Raw genomic sequence first — 13,190 nt, forward strand, 5'->3', positions numbered from 1 at the left:
AAACAGGTTATATAATAAATTTAATTTTTATCACACCAGAAAACACTGTTATGTGCTTTAATGAGGGTTGGTTTTGTTGCTTTTTGGTAAAAAAGATGAAAGAACATTTGAATCTGTTCCAGTACCTTCAGAAGTCAAGCCAGTGAAAGTGGTTCACAAGCATGCTAGATCTCACAGAAACAAATACATTCTGATCTTCAAAACAACTTGATTTATAGATAAAATAAACATCAATCATAACATTTTATGTAAAAGCTCTAGGCTTTTTAAACTAACTTCAAAACTTTTTTTTAAGTATTTTTAACTTCTCAGAGTCATCTCTGTTCCTCAGGGATCAATAAATGATGGCACTCAGGGTTCGTGATGGCATCTGGGGGTTAAGGTTGTAGTGAAATGAAAGTCTGGAGAGGTGGGGTTCTAGGACTCATTGGGGAAGTCATCTGATTGGCTAAATTTTTTATTGTATTGGAAGAGCAATTGTAATTATCTTGAAACCAATTTATATTATCTATATAATGTCAATGTAGTGATTAACGTATCTTTATTAATGGCAAGTGAAATCAATACAGATAGAGACTTCTTAGTATTTAAAGGCCATTGTGGTCCAGGAGGTGGCACAGTGAATAAAACATAGGACTCTCAAGCTGAGGTCCTGAGTTTAATCCCTGGCAGCACATGTACTGGAGTGATGTCTGGTTCTTTCTCTCTCTTCCTATCCCTCTCATTAATAAATAAAATATTTTTTAAAAATTATTTAAAGGCCACAAATCAATATTTTCAGGTTATTTTCTCAGTAATTTATTTAACCAATGTGTCCTGGAACCCCCACCTCTCCAGACTCCTGCCCCACTAGGGAAACATAGAAACAAGCTGGGAGTATGGATCCACCTGCCAATGCCCATGTCCAGTGGAGAAGCAATTGCCTTCTGCACCCCATAATGATTCTGGGTTCATACTCCCAGAGAGACAAAGAAAATAAAAGATACCAATGGATGGGATGAGATGCAGAACTCTGGTGGTGAGAATTGTGTGGAATTACACCCTTCTTATCCTATGGACTTGTAGATCATTATAAAATCAATAAAGAAAGAATAAAATTAAAAGAGGTGAATTCACCTTCTTCACATCATCTTGGATGGAGGTTGAAGGGATCATATTAAGTGAGATAAGCCAGAAAGAAAAGGATTATCTCATTTATAGACAGAAGGTGAAAAATAAGAACAGAAAGGAAAACACAGTCCAAGCAGAACTCGGACTGGAGTTGGTGTATTGCACCAAAGTAAAAGACTCTGGGGTAGTGGGGAGGGGTCAGTTCCTGGAACATGATGGCAGAGGAGGATCTGGGTGCATGTGGGAGGTGGTATTTAGATTGTTATGTGGAAAACTGAGAAATGTTACACATGTACAAACTACTGTATTTTCCTGTCAAGAGTTGTTTGGTGAATATCCCCTCCCCATTTTTGGGTGAGGTCATTTTTTGTTGTTGCTGAGTTTAGTGAGCTCTTTATATATTTTAGTTATTAGCCTCTTGTCTGATGTAGCATGTAAAGATTTTCTCCCAGTCTATAAGGGGTCTCTTTGTTTGGGTGATGGTTTCTTTAGTTGTACAGAAACTTCTGATATACAGCAAGTTTTTAGTGATGTTATTGTTTATAGGAGACCCTTTAGAACTTCTTGCAGGACAGGCTTTATGATAGTTGATTCCTTCAACTGTTGCTTATCTGAGAAGATTTTTATTTTAAAGCAGGACAGTGGATATATATATATATATATATATATATATATATATATATATAGCACAATGGTTATGCAAAGACTCCTAGCCATTCTTGAAACACACCATTGGCTCCACCCATTCCTGAAACACACCAAAGACAACCAGCTTCAGGGATCCAGGAATCAACAGACCAGTAACTACTTCACACCATATATAAACAGCAACACCCAAGACACAAATTTCAAAAGACAGAAAATAACAATGTTCATACCAAAAAAAGGAAGCTCCAAAGTCCCAGGACGAATCCCCCTCTGCACTTCCAGCCAGAGTTGAGCAGTGTTCCAGAAAGAGAGAGAGAGATAACAGAGATAAGAAAAGAGATTAGAGTGATAACATAAAAAAATTATAAAACATAGGCTAAGAAAGGGGATTTATAGTCAACGCCCATGTTCAGCGGGGAAGCAATTACAGAAGCCAGACCTTCCACCTTTTGCAACCCACAATGACCTTGGGTCCATACTCCCAGAGGGATAAAGAATAGGAAAGCTATCAGGGGAGGGGATGGGATACAGAGATCTGGTAGTGGGAATTGTGTGGAGTTGTACCCCTCCTATCCTACAGTTTTGTTAATGTCTCCTTTTTTAAATAAATTAATTAATTTAAAAAAGAGACGGGATTTATTTTGGTTACACAGATTGGCGTTGCCCCCCCAAAACTCTCCATTACACAGTCATTAAATCTAGATTCTGCTAAACATTCTTGAGTTCCAAGAATCTATTCATCTCACCCCTTTTCCATCCACTGACTACAGTCTGTACTCACCTAAGGCTTAGTGAGTTTCTGAAGAAATCTTAGTTGTATTTTGTTGAGTTGTCAGGTGATTTTTGTTTGTTTATTTCTCCTAGTTTATCAGGAAGACAATATGAAAAGGTTCCTACTCCATAGCCACACCTCCGTAACACTAGGAAGGTAGATTTTGTCCTGAGTCACCAGGTTTGTTCTGTGTCTTTGATGTCAATAAAGGAGTTACCTGCTGTTATTCCAGCCTCTGAGAGGCAACAGCAATGGAGACCAGAAAACCCATAGAAGTGAACTGGTAAGTTTTTAGGTGATTTTCCCCCCCTTTCTAACAGTCTTTTGGTTACTAAAACTCAAACCCAAAAGTGGTGTGTTTCAAATGACAAACTCCTGGACTAGCACTAGCCATTACTGAGTTTGGTCTTTTAGTCCTAGTAATCTCTCCCTCACCCCCTTTTCTGTCCACAAGCTGCACACTTTTGTAATGACCTGTGGCTTGGTGAGTTTTTGAAAAGGTCTTGATCATAATTTGTTGAATTTTGGAGTGATTTTCATTGATTTTCCAAATTGATTAGGGAGAGCAAAACACAGCTGCTACTACTCCATAGCCATGCCTCCAGTGAGACTTTGAGACACTGACACTATTGCTCTTAACATTATTTATTCTGTACTTCTACATATACTTAACTTATTATACACCACTAGCATTATTTCCATCAGTACAAAGCATCAAAGTAAAATAACTTGAAAATATCAAGCAATATTTTCATCTTCACTCATTATTATATCGGCACAACCCCTCCTAATACCAATATTATCAGCAGTGGACTAAGCATTTAGGTTAACATAGATGAAGCTCCCTCAAAACTTGAAATATTAAATACTAATACCCAAGTTCCTGATGTAAGATTTCTAAGACTAAATCTTTAATTAATCTTGCATTAGTCTAATGTAAGTCACACACTTTTATTAATACTCCTTAAATGTTGAGCTTTCTTCATGAAATTTTAGTTAACAGCAAAACACTCCAGACAAATGGTTTCACTTTTCTCCAGCCCTTTACTTGAGAAAGGTGAGAAAAGCCCAGTGAATTGGAACTACTTCTTCAAATAGGCAGCTTATTATGTTGCCCACCACAGAGCTTGGTAAAAAGAAGACTCAGGTGTGGTCTTTAAAGTTGCAGTCTAGTGCTTCCCCCATCTGTTTTACTTATTTTCATAATCCCTGTGTTACCAACACATGGTTTACGGTCATTAAAAATACAGACACGTAACATCCCATTCTTTAGTGATTAAACAGGAGATGATGAACCTTCCTAAGTGTATGTGCATGTGTGTGTATATATTACATTGTATTACATTACATTATGTGGAGACGGAGAACTTGAGAAGGAATGGGAAGATAGGGGAGAGAGAAACACTTGCAGCACTGCTTCATTGACAGTGAAGTTTCCCCCCTCCAGGTGGAACTCAGGATTTGAATCTGGGTCCTTGTAATATTTTTATCAGCTAGGTACACCATTTCCTAGAGCCCTCCATAATAAGCCTTCTTATCTGCACTAAATTAAGTCAACTTTGAGCTTTATTAAATGATCAAATCTATAACATAGATGTTACTATGCACATATGTATAATAACCTTTCTTATTGCACTATTGATCATAACTAAGGACTTTGGCCAGTAGTGATTAGAACTCTTCATATAGAATTTCCTCAGATAAATAATATGAGCTTTTGACTTCTTCCACCATCAATAATTTAAGAAGGTGTTGAAATAGGATGAATGGTATATTGACCCAAAACTGGTAACTTAGCCCATATAGGAGCTTCTGTAGATGTGACTACCTTTCCATAATATCTGGCAGGTGTCTCATTGATTTTAGGTACAATTAATTTTATTCCTACAGTTATCAATATTAAACTACTAGTCATATCTCAATAGCAAACAGTATTATGTGTTTACTCCATTTTAATTACAAACTACTATTACTTTCACTCCCAGAAGTGAAATCTAATATTCCTTTATTGTTCACAGATTTATAAAAAGGAAACACTGACAAAACCATAGGATAAGAGGGGTACAACTCCACACAATTCCCACCACCAGAATTCCGTATCCCATCCCCTCCCTTGATAGCTTTCGTATTCTTTAACCCTCTGGGAGTATGGACCCAAGGTCATTGTAGGATGCAGAAGGTGGAAGGTCTGGCTTCTGTAATTGCTTCCCTGATGAACATGAGCCTGCCTCTCTCTTTCCCTAATGGGGCAGGGTTCTGGGGAATTGGAGCTTCAGGACACATTGGTGGGGTCGTCTGTCCAGGGAAGTCTGGTCGGCATCATGCTAACATCTGGAACCTGTGGCTGAAAAGAGAGTTAATTTACAAAGCCAAACAAATTGTTGATTAATCATGAGCCTAAAGGCTGGAATAGTGCAGATCAGATGAATAGTTGGGGAGTCTCCGCTGTTCAGATAGCTAGTAGACATATTTTAGTTAATTTCCAAAGGGCCTGTGACTATACTAGTTTTTTTTTCCCTGAGCCTGAAATCTGATATGTAGGTGGATCTAAGTTATTATCTGGGGAGATGATGTCATGGCTGCATAAAAAAAAAATTTAAAAAATAAAAAGACCAGAAAGCTGGATCAGGGAAGAGAGTAGCTCCCTAATATGGGGAAGGGGTATAAATATTGTTGACTGTAAACCTCATTGATTTAATGTGATCTGGGGCCCATATTCAGCTTAGGAGATTATGTGACCTCTGCATCCCTGTAGATCTGAGCTCACATTCTGTGGTCATCAGTAGGAATGTTCCAAGCTGCCCCAATTTCAGGACCCATCTTCCTCAGGTATAGCATAGAGTATGTTGTCCAGCCTCCCTTCGGAGGATGGAACATTCTCTACCATTGTTGATCCAAGATGAGGGCAAGGTCCTATAGGAGCCCACAAAGGGGTCTATCGTGTTGTTCCTGATAGAGATGACTGGTAACAATGGAGAGAGGGATTTATTCGAGGTCTAGGCCCATCATATCTGTTTGAGAATCTCAGGACTCCCTGAATAGGGCCCCACCACTTTTTCTTATCCAAAGGAGGAGGTGACCCAACTATACCAACATCTATTCAGTTCTTTAGACACCTGGAAGACTGTGTTTTTTATGCTCTTTTTTGTTGTGGTTGTGGTTGTTGTCACTGGGGTTATCACTGAGGATCCATGGGTGCACAATGAATCCACCTCTCCCACAGGCTATTTTTCCCTTAATTTTTTTCTTTTTGATAGTGACAGAAAGAAATGGGGGCCAGGTGGTGATGTACTTGGTTAAGTGCTCACATTACAGTGTGGAAGGACCCAGGTTCAGGCCCCTGGTCCCCATTGCAGGTGGCAAGCTTCACTAGTGGTAAAGTAGAGCTACTGGTATCTCTCTGTCTCTGTCCTTCTTTATCTCCCCCTCCATTATCAATTTATCTATATCTCTACCCAATAATAAATAAAATAAAATATTTTTTAAAAGAGAGAAAGAAATTGAAAGGGAAGGTAGGAGGGAGAGAGCGGGGAAAAAAGACATTATAGCACTGCTTCACTGCTCATGAAGCTTCCCTGCTGCAGGTGAGGAAAGAATGAATTTTTTTATTTCACCCAGATTTTTATTTCAAGTTACTACATATCATCCAGAAATGGGGATAAAAATGTCTCTAGAGTATATAGAGGTCATATGAGTCATATTATCTATTGACTTTCCAGGATTTAGTGTGTGAGCTCACCAATCATTTAGTAGACACAGATTGCCATGGGTATATTTTAAATCATCCACTATAATTATTATTCCCACATTAGCAAAAGTATATAACTGGTCAGACACTCTTCACAGAAGAGTTCAAAATCATCACCTATCATATCATGGACGTTGTATTATTTTTATCTTTTATAGTAAGAGACTTAGCTGGGTTATCCTGCCCTGCCACTTGAGAAAGACTGGACCTGAAATAAGTGCAATGTTCCCAGCTGTGACCATGAGCTGGGAGCTCAGACCAATAAGGTCTTAGAGGTTACACAGACTCTGGCACTAAATATAAATAAACATAAATATAAAATATATGTGGGCCCTGGGTTAGGTAAATGAAGGTAAATAGTTAATTTTAGCCACAGAATTTTTAAAAAGATATTATTTATTTACGAGAAAGCTAGGAGGAGAGTGAGGAAAAGAACCAGACATCACTCTGGTACATGTGCTGCCGTGGATCAAACTCAGGACCTCATATTTGAGAGTGTAATTCTTTATCCACTGCACCACCTCCCAGACCACCACCACAGAATTTTTTTTTCAAGAATGGGAGCTACTCCCTGCCCTAATCCAACTTTCTAACCATTTTCTATTCTGACACCATTCTCTCAGACAATATTCCTATCCAAGTTCATGTCTACTTTGACACCATTCTCTCAGACAATGTTCCTATCCAATTTCATGCTATCTATCAGACTCAAGCAAAACTATCATAGTTGTGTGCCCCCAGAAACATGCCTAAAATGGATTTTTCTAGCTTTCTTCTACCCTAAAGTCCCTAATATCATCTGCTCTAGTCCTACCTTTTGGTTCCTGTTCATTAACCATTTTATCTCAATTTAGGTCATGCCACCTTCCAGACACCAAGTTCCAAATGCTACCATGACTCCATCCCGACTTCTCTGGTCAGACAATGTCACCAATGTGTCCTGGACCTCACACCTCCAGAGCTCTGGCCCACTAGGGAAAAATAGAAACAGGCTGGGGGGTATGAATCAGTTTGTCAGTGCCCATGTTCAGCAGAGAAGTAATTACAGAAGCCAGAACTCCTACCTTCTGCACCCCCACAACAACCTTGATCCATGCTCCCAGTGGGGGAGAAGTGATAGGATGAAGATAAGAGGACTCTGCACTCCAGCTCCATCAGCACCCAGAGAGAGAAAAGGAAAAGGAGAGGGACATATGGAGGTAGTTATGTTGTCGTGAGTGGTTTAGAGGGGAAGAGAGGATTGAATCAGAAGGGGGGGCAATTATGTATAAATGCGGACAGATAGTTGTAGAGATAATGCTTGGCCCATGTCTGCAACCTTTGCAACTGTGTGTATTGCAGTGGGGAGAGTGAAGATTCAGAACTCTGGTGATTGGAATGGTGTAGATTTAAACCCCTGTTGACATATAATTTTGTAAAATTAAAATGACAAAATAAAAAAAATAGTATCCAGTACTACTATGGAATGCTTACACAATAATGGAATAAAAAGTAAGGCAAGCAGTAAATATTTGATTAGACACTTCATGGTCTCTTCTTTAGGTCCTTCTACTTGTTTGCTGAGCTTATTAAGTCTAATTGTAGTCACAGCAGATTACTGAGCACTTTTACTCTGAGGTATATATTTTTCCCTAACTTATGGATACATGTGCACATGTACCTTGTCCCTTAGGCCCTGGTCTATATCTAGGGTCTGTAACTTGCTTAGAGAATGCACCATCTGAAATGGAACTAGGTAGTCAGTCTCATGTGTTAGGAAAGGTCTCACCAGAATATTGAAGTTGGAAGGTTGGCATCTCAGGCTTGAAGTCTCTGGATAAAGTTTGACAAATTCCAGAATGTAATGGAGCTGAAAACTGCAGAGTCATTTGGGAATAGCTGCCTTGCTCCCAGGTCAAATGTGTAAGAGTGTAACTAGTTAATCATGTTTGCAGTCCTTAAAGGGAACAGATGGCCCTGGACTGTGGCCCAGGGTCACACCCAGCTCAGGGTATTGTTCCGAAGATCTGGAAAAACTTCCTCCTAGACAACTCCTCTCTCACTGAGAGGAGGGAAAGGTACAAGGTAGAAAAAGGGTGGGAAATGATATAAAGGATGAAGAGTGGGACTGGTAAATGCAAATAACTTTACTATTGTTTTTTTGGTGTTTTGTTGTTGTTTGTTTTTACAAATACAACTGGAGTAAGAATAATGAATAATTCAGGTATTAAAAAAATCTGTGAATTAGGGATCATGATCCTTCTCATCCAGGTCTATAGTCTGCATATACTTATATAAAAGGAGAAAATCTAAAAATAGAGTTTAAAGATGTGTCAGGAACAGGACCAGATTAGAAAATGGAACTGAAGTTGTCCTAGAAGACAATGGAGTTTGGGGGGAACAGCTTAGGAAGTTTCTAGATGACACATGAAGATGAGGAGGCTGGCTGGGCAGTAGCGCATCCAGTTGAGCAAGGACCCACTCCCCACTTGCAGGGAGAGAGGCTTGTGATGAAGCAGGTCTACAGATGTCTATCTTTATCTCTCCCTCTCAACTGGCCCTCCTCAATTTCTCTCTGTCTTATCAAACAAAATAGAAAGGGGAGAAAAAGAAAAAGAAAAAAGGGGGTGGCAGATGGTGACTCACCTGGTTAAAGGCACACACTACAGTGTACAGGGACCCCGGTTCAAGCTCCTGGTCCCTACCTGCAGTGAGAAAGCTCCATGAGAGTTGAAGTAAAGCTGCAAATCTCTCTATCTCTCTCAGAAGTTTTGTGGGTTTTGTTGTTGTTTTACCAGAACACTGGTAAGCTTTGGTTTGTGGTGATGTGGGGAACTTCAGAGCCTGAGGCATGAGAGTCTCTGCATAACCATTATGCTATCTACCCCCCCTTCCCTCTCTATCTTCTCCTCCCCTCTCAATTTCTCTCTGTCTCTACCCAATAAGTTAATTAGTTAATTTTTTTTTCAAAAAGTCGCGGGGGAGCAGTAGATTCGTAGGAATGGTACTGAGCCCAGGTGATAACCTGGGTGGCAATAAAAAGAAAGAAAGAATGAAAGAGAGAGAAAGAAAGAAAGAAAGAAAGAAAGAAAAGAATGAAAGAAAGAAAGAATGAATGAATGAATGAAAGAATTAAAGAAAGAACTAAAGAAAGAGAGACTTGACAAACATTATTAAGAGTGGAAAGTGGAACTATTTGGTATACTGAAATGTAGGCATACCTAGACCTTGTTCTTTATCAAGTCTTCTGTCAAAAAAAAAAAAAAAAGAAATGTGTGTACAAATGCACACACACACACATACTTTTTCTTCACTCATACATGTGACGTATATACACACAGTTACTAAAAAAAAAAAAAAATGATAGAAATCAGTATAAGGAGGCCAGATGGTGGAACACCGGGATAAGCGCTCATATTATAGTGTGCAAGGACCCATGTTCAAATCCCTGGTCCCCACCTGCAAGGGGAAAGATTAACAAGTGAAAGAGGGCTGCAAGTGTCTCTCTGTCTCTCTCCCTCTCTATTTCCCCTTCCCTCCTCAATTTCTGTCTCTATCTAGTAATGAAAAAAAAAAATCAGAAAGAAGTGTAAACTGTAGTTATGTGATTAAAAGTACTTCTAAACTATTTTTTAGGTCATATTCAGCCAAAGAATACTACAAAAAAATGGGCAGTACTGATAAATAAAATATTTTCTGGACATTCACACTTTTGCACAAGGGGCCACGGGGAAGAGAGTGGTCATCTTAGGTGCCAGCAACAGCAGCTTAGCCTTTTTCAGGAGCTGGAGTAAGAGAGTCTGTGGAAATTCTCAGTGAGTATGGCATCTCTGCATGAGAGAACTCATGGTGTGAGCACAGACTTCCAAACTTGCTACATGGCAGTTAAACTTCCTCTAAAGTTTAGAATGTACAAAAGATTGAAAAGCAAGTCTCTTTCTTTCTTTGGAAGTCAGACAGTGGGAAAGTTTTAAAAGACTCTGTGTGAAAATGGACCCCTAAAAAACTGGAATTAAATTGGAAGGGAGTAGGTAATTTGAGATTGATCAATTGGGTTAAATTTAACTCTAACACCTAAAATAATAAAGCTGAATCTGGAAACAAAGGGATAGCCCCAGGAACTCAAATTCTGCTGGTCATGGCCACCTGAATTAATAAAGAAAAGTTAAAACAGAATTTTATTTTTATTCTAGGTGGAGGTTTGAGGAGTCATGGTCCCAGAAGTAGGAAAATTCAGGGGCCTTCTATAACTCTCTGACTCCCCCCCACCAAATCCAACTCTTGATTTTGCTGCCCTCCCTCTCTTGCACCTGTATAAAAGGGCAAAAAGTGCTTTGTGAGAGAGAAATTGATCTGAGTTATTTTTTTTTTCTAGTCTCTGATTGCAGCAATAAAGGAAATTTCACACTATGAAAAATATATTGTGGGGGACTGGGAGGTAGCACACACAGTTGAGCACACACATTACCATATGCAAGGACCTGGGTTCAAGACCCCCTCCCCGCATCCCACCTGCAGGAAGGAAGTTTCATGAGCTGTGAAGTTATTACCACAGGTGTCTCTCCATCTCTCTCCTTCTCTGTCTCCCTCTTCCCTCTCAAATTTTCCCTGTCCTATCAAATAAAGAATAGAAAAATTTTTTAAAAAATGTTATTGTGACAGAGTTTGATTTTATGCTGCATTGGGCAAGGGGCCTTTACTTGACTTTTAGGGTAAAAAAAAAAATCCCTGGTGAATTTTTAATAAACGAGGCTCTAAGAGATGAAGTTCTCAAAGCTTTTTCTAATATAATTATATTGTTAGAGGTAGTTCTGAGGGAAAGGAGGCCTGGAGCCTCAAGTAGCTTGAGCATGGTCACTTTATGTTATCACATATTTTCCCATACTAGTGTGGAAGAACTTAAAGGTAGCACTGGGAAAGTGGTAGGACAGTTTTTGGAGAGCACACAGGAAACATCCTTTTCACTTGGGAAAGAACTTTAGAAAGGTAACTATATCTGAGACACTGTAACCCAATAAGAAAGAAAGAAGCTATCCCAGGTGTGATAAGGACCGGGGATTTTAAAAAATGGAAAAACTCATGGCCAGGCCATTTCTCTCCATAGTTTTCATGGACTCTATCCCCACATGTTTTCTTTACATGTTAAAATTACTTTTTCATGATTTCTACCTCACATCTTTGCAATAAAAAAAGTTTATACCTTGCACACCTGATAACTGAGTCACTCATAATTCTTTCTAAGACAGTTCTGTGACTGGAGCCCCTCCCAAAAGAAAACTGGTGGTCCTGGAACTTTCCATTGACCTAAGCAATTTCCTCTGAGGTGGCTCAACCTGTCAAAATGGGAATATGCATGAAGAATGTTGATCTTACTTGAAAAGTGGGCATGGTGTCAAGTTTGTCCAGAAGAACCAGTTCTGAGTTAAATTTGATGAAGGTAAACTCGTAAGGTTTTTGTTCAGGGGCGGGGTGTTGGTGCACCTGGTTGAGCACACATGTTTCAATGCACAAGGACCCAGGTTTGAGTCCCTGGTCCCCACCTGCATGGGGAAAGCTTTACAAGTGGTGAAGTAGGGCTGCAGATGTGTGTCTGTCTCTCTCCCTCTCTATCACCCCCTTCCCTCTCAATTTCTGGCTGTCTCTAGCCAATAAATAAAGATAATAAAATTAAATTTTAAAAAGTTTTTGTTGATACTGGACCTAGGATTTCTGGGGTCTGACTTCAGGTTGAACAGGAGCTGACCTCAAGTAGCCACTGTTGATAACTTTGGGGAGGGGGTAGTTCAAACCCCATGTTCCCCCCCTACAAAGAGTAGTGAAGCATGTCTGCAGGTGATTCTATCTATCTGTCCATCTACTTATCTATCTGTCTACCTCTACCTCCCCTCCCATCCCCTCTCAATTTCTCTCTGTACTACCAAGTATAATAAAAAAGGAGTGAGGGGGAAATGCCCTCTGGGAGCGGTGGATTCACAATGCTGGCACTAAGCCCCAATAATAACCACAGTGGCAACAACAACAACAAAAAAATTTCTCTGATCCTTTGTGTGGAAATTGCTTCACAGCAGAGTGGTAATAATTACTGAGGATGTGACCTGGCATTCACTTGGGCTCTACATATCAGCTCTGGCTCTACTTATCAGCTCTAGACTTGGATAAGTTATTACACCTGGATCTGGCTTAGCCCAAGGATTATAATGAGTAGGTAGGATTGGTAGTAGAACAGCATTGAACACATAGTAGTGCTCAGTAAACTGTATGACCAACTGTTCCAGATAAATATCCAATGTCGACCTCATGTGGGTGTGTCATAGCTACTTAATTTCTACTCACAGAAAAACATGTGTACTGGGAGTCGGGCTGTAGCGCAGCGGGTTAAGCGCAGGTGGCGCAAAGCACAAGGACTGGCATAAGGATACCGGTTCGAACCCCGGCTCCCCAACTGTAGGGGAGTCGCTTCACAGGCGGTGAAGCAGGTCTGCAGGTATCTATCTTTCTCTCCTCCTCTCTGTCTTCCCCTCCTCTCTCCATTTCTCTCTGTCCTATCCAACAACGACAACAACAATAATAACTACAACAATAAAAAACAAGGGCAACAAAAGGGAATAAATAAATAAAATAAATATTTAAAAAAAAAAAAAACATGTGTACAGCAGGTTGAAATTAGTGTCATGTCTATTTCAAAAGACAAAGAAAGTGAAACAAAGCTCAATGACTTGGCTAAGGTCACAGGTCATGCGGTACGGAGTTAGGGAAATAAGGAGTCAGACTCCAATGATTGAATATAAATGCCTTGCAGTGTGGCCGTATGTGCTTGCATGTGTGTTCGTTCATGTGCACTGGGTTGCAACGCAAAACTAAGGACTAACTATAAGCTGTGATGAAAAGAAAAGTTTGAAAAATACTATTCTAAAGGTGGCCTGCTGTGCACTA

General features: G+C 39.7%; 1 pseudogene; it reads left to right on the forward strand.

Annotated features, from left to right (window-relative positions):
• The first annotated feature begins 2,781 nt into the window (after window positions 1-2,781).
• LOC103115467 (flavin-containing monooxygenase 3-like) overlaps window positions 2,782-13,190 on the forward strand; it is a 30,125-nt pseudogene continuing 19,716 nt past the window's right edge.

Source organism: Erinaceus europaeus, chromosome 9, assembly GCF_950295315.1.
Source record: "Erinaceus europaeus chromosome 9, mEriEur2.1, whole genome shotgun sequence".
Taxonomy (NCBI): Eukaryota; Metazoa; Chordata; class Mammalia; order Eulipotyphla; family Erinaceidae; genus Erinaceus; species Erinaceus europaeus.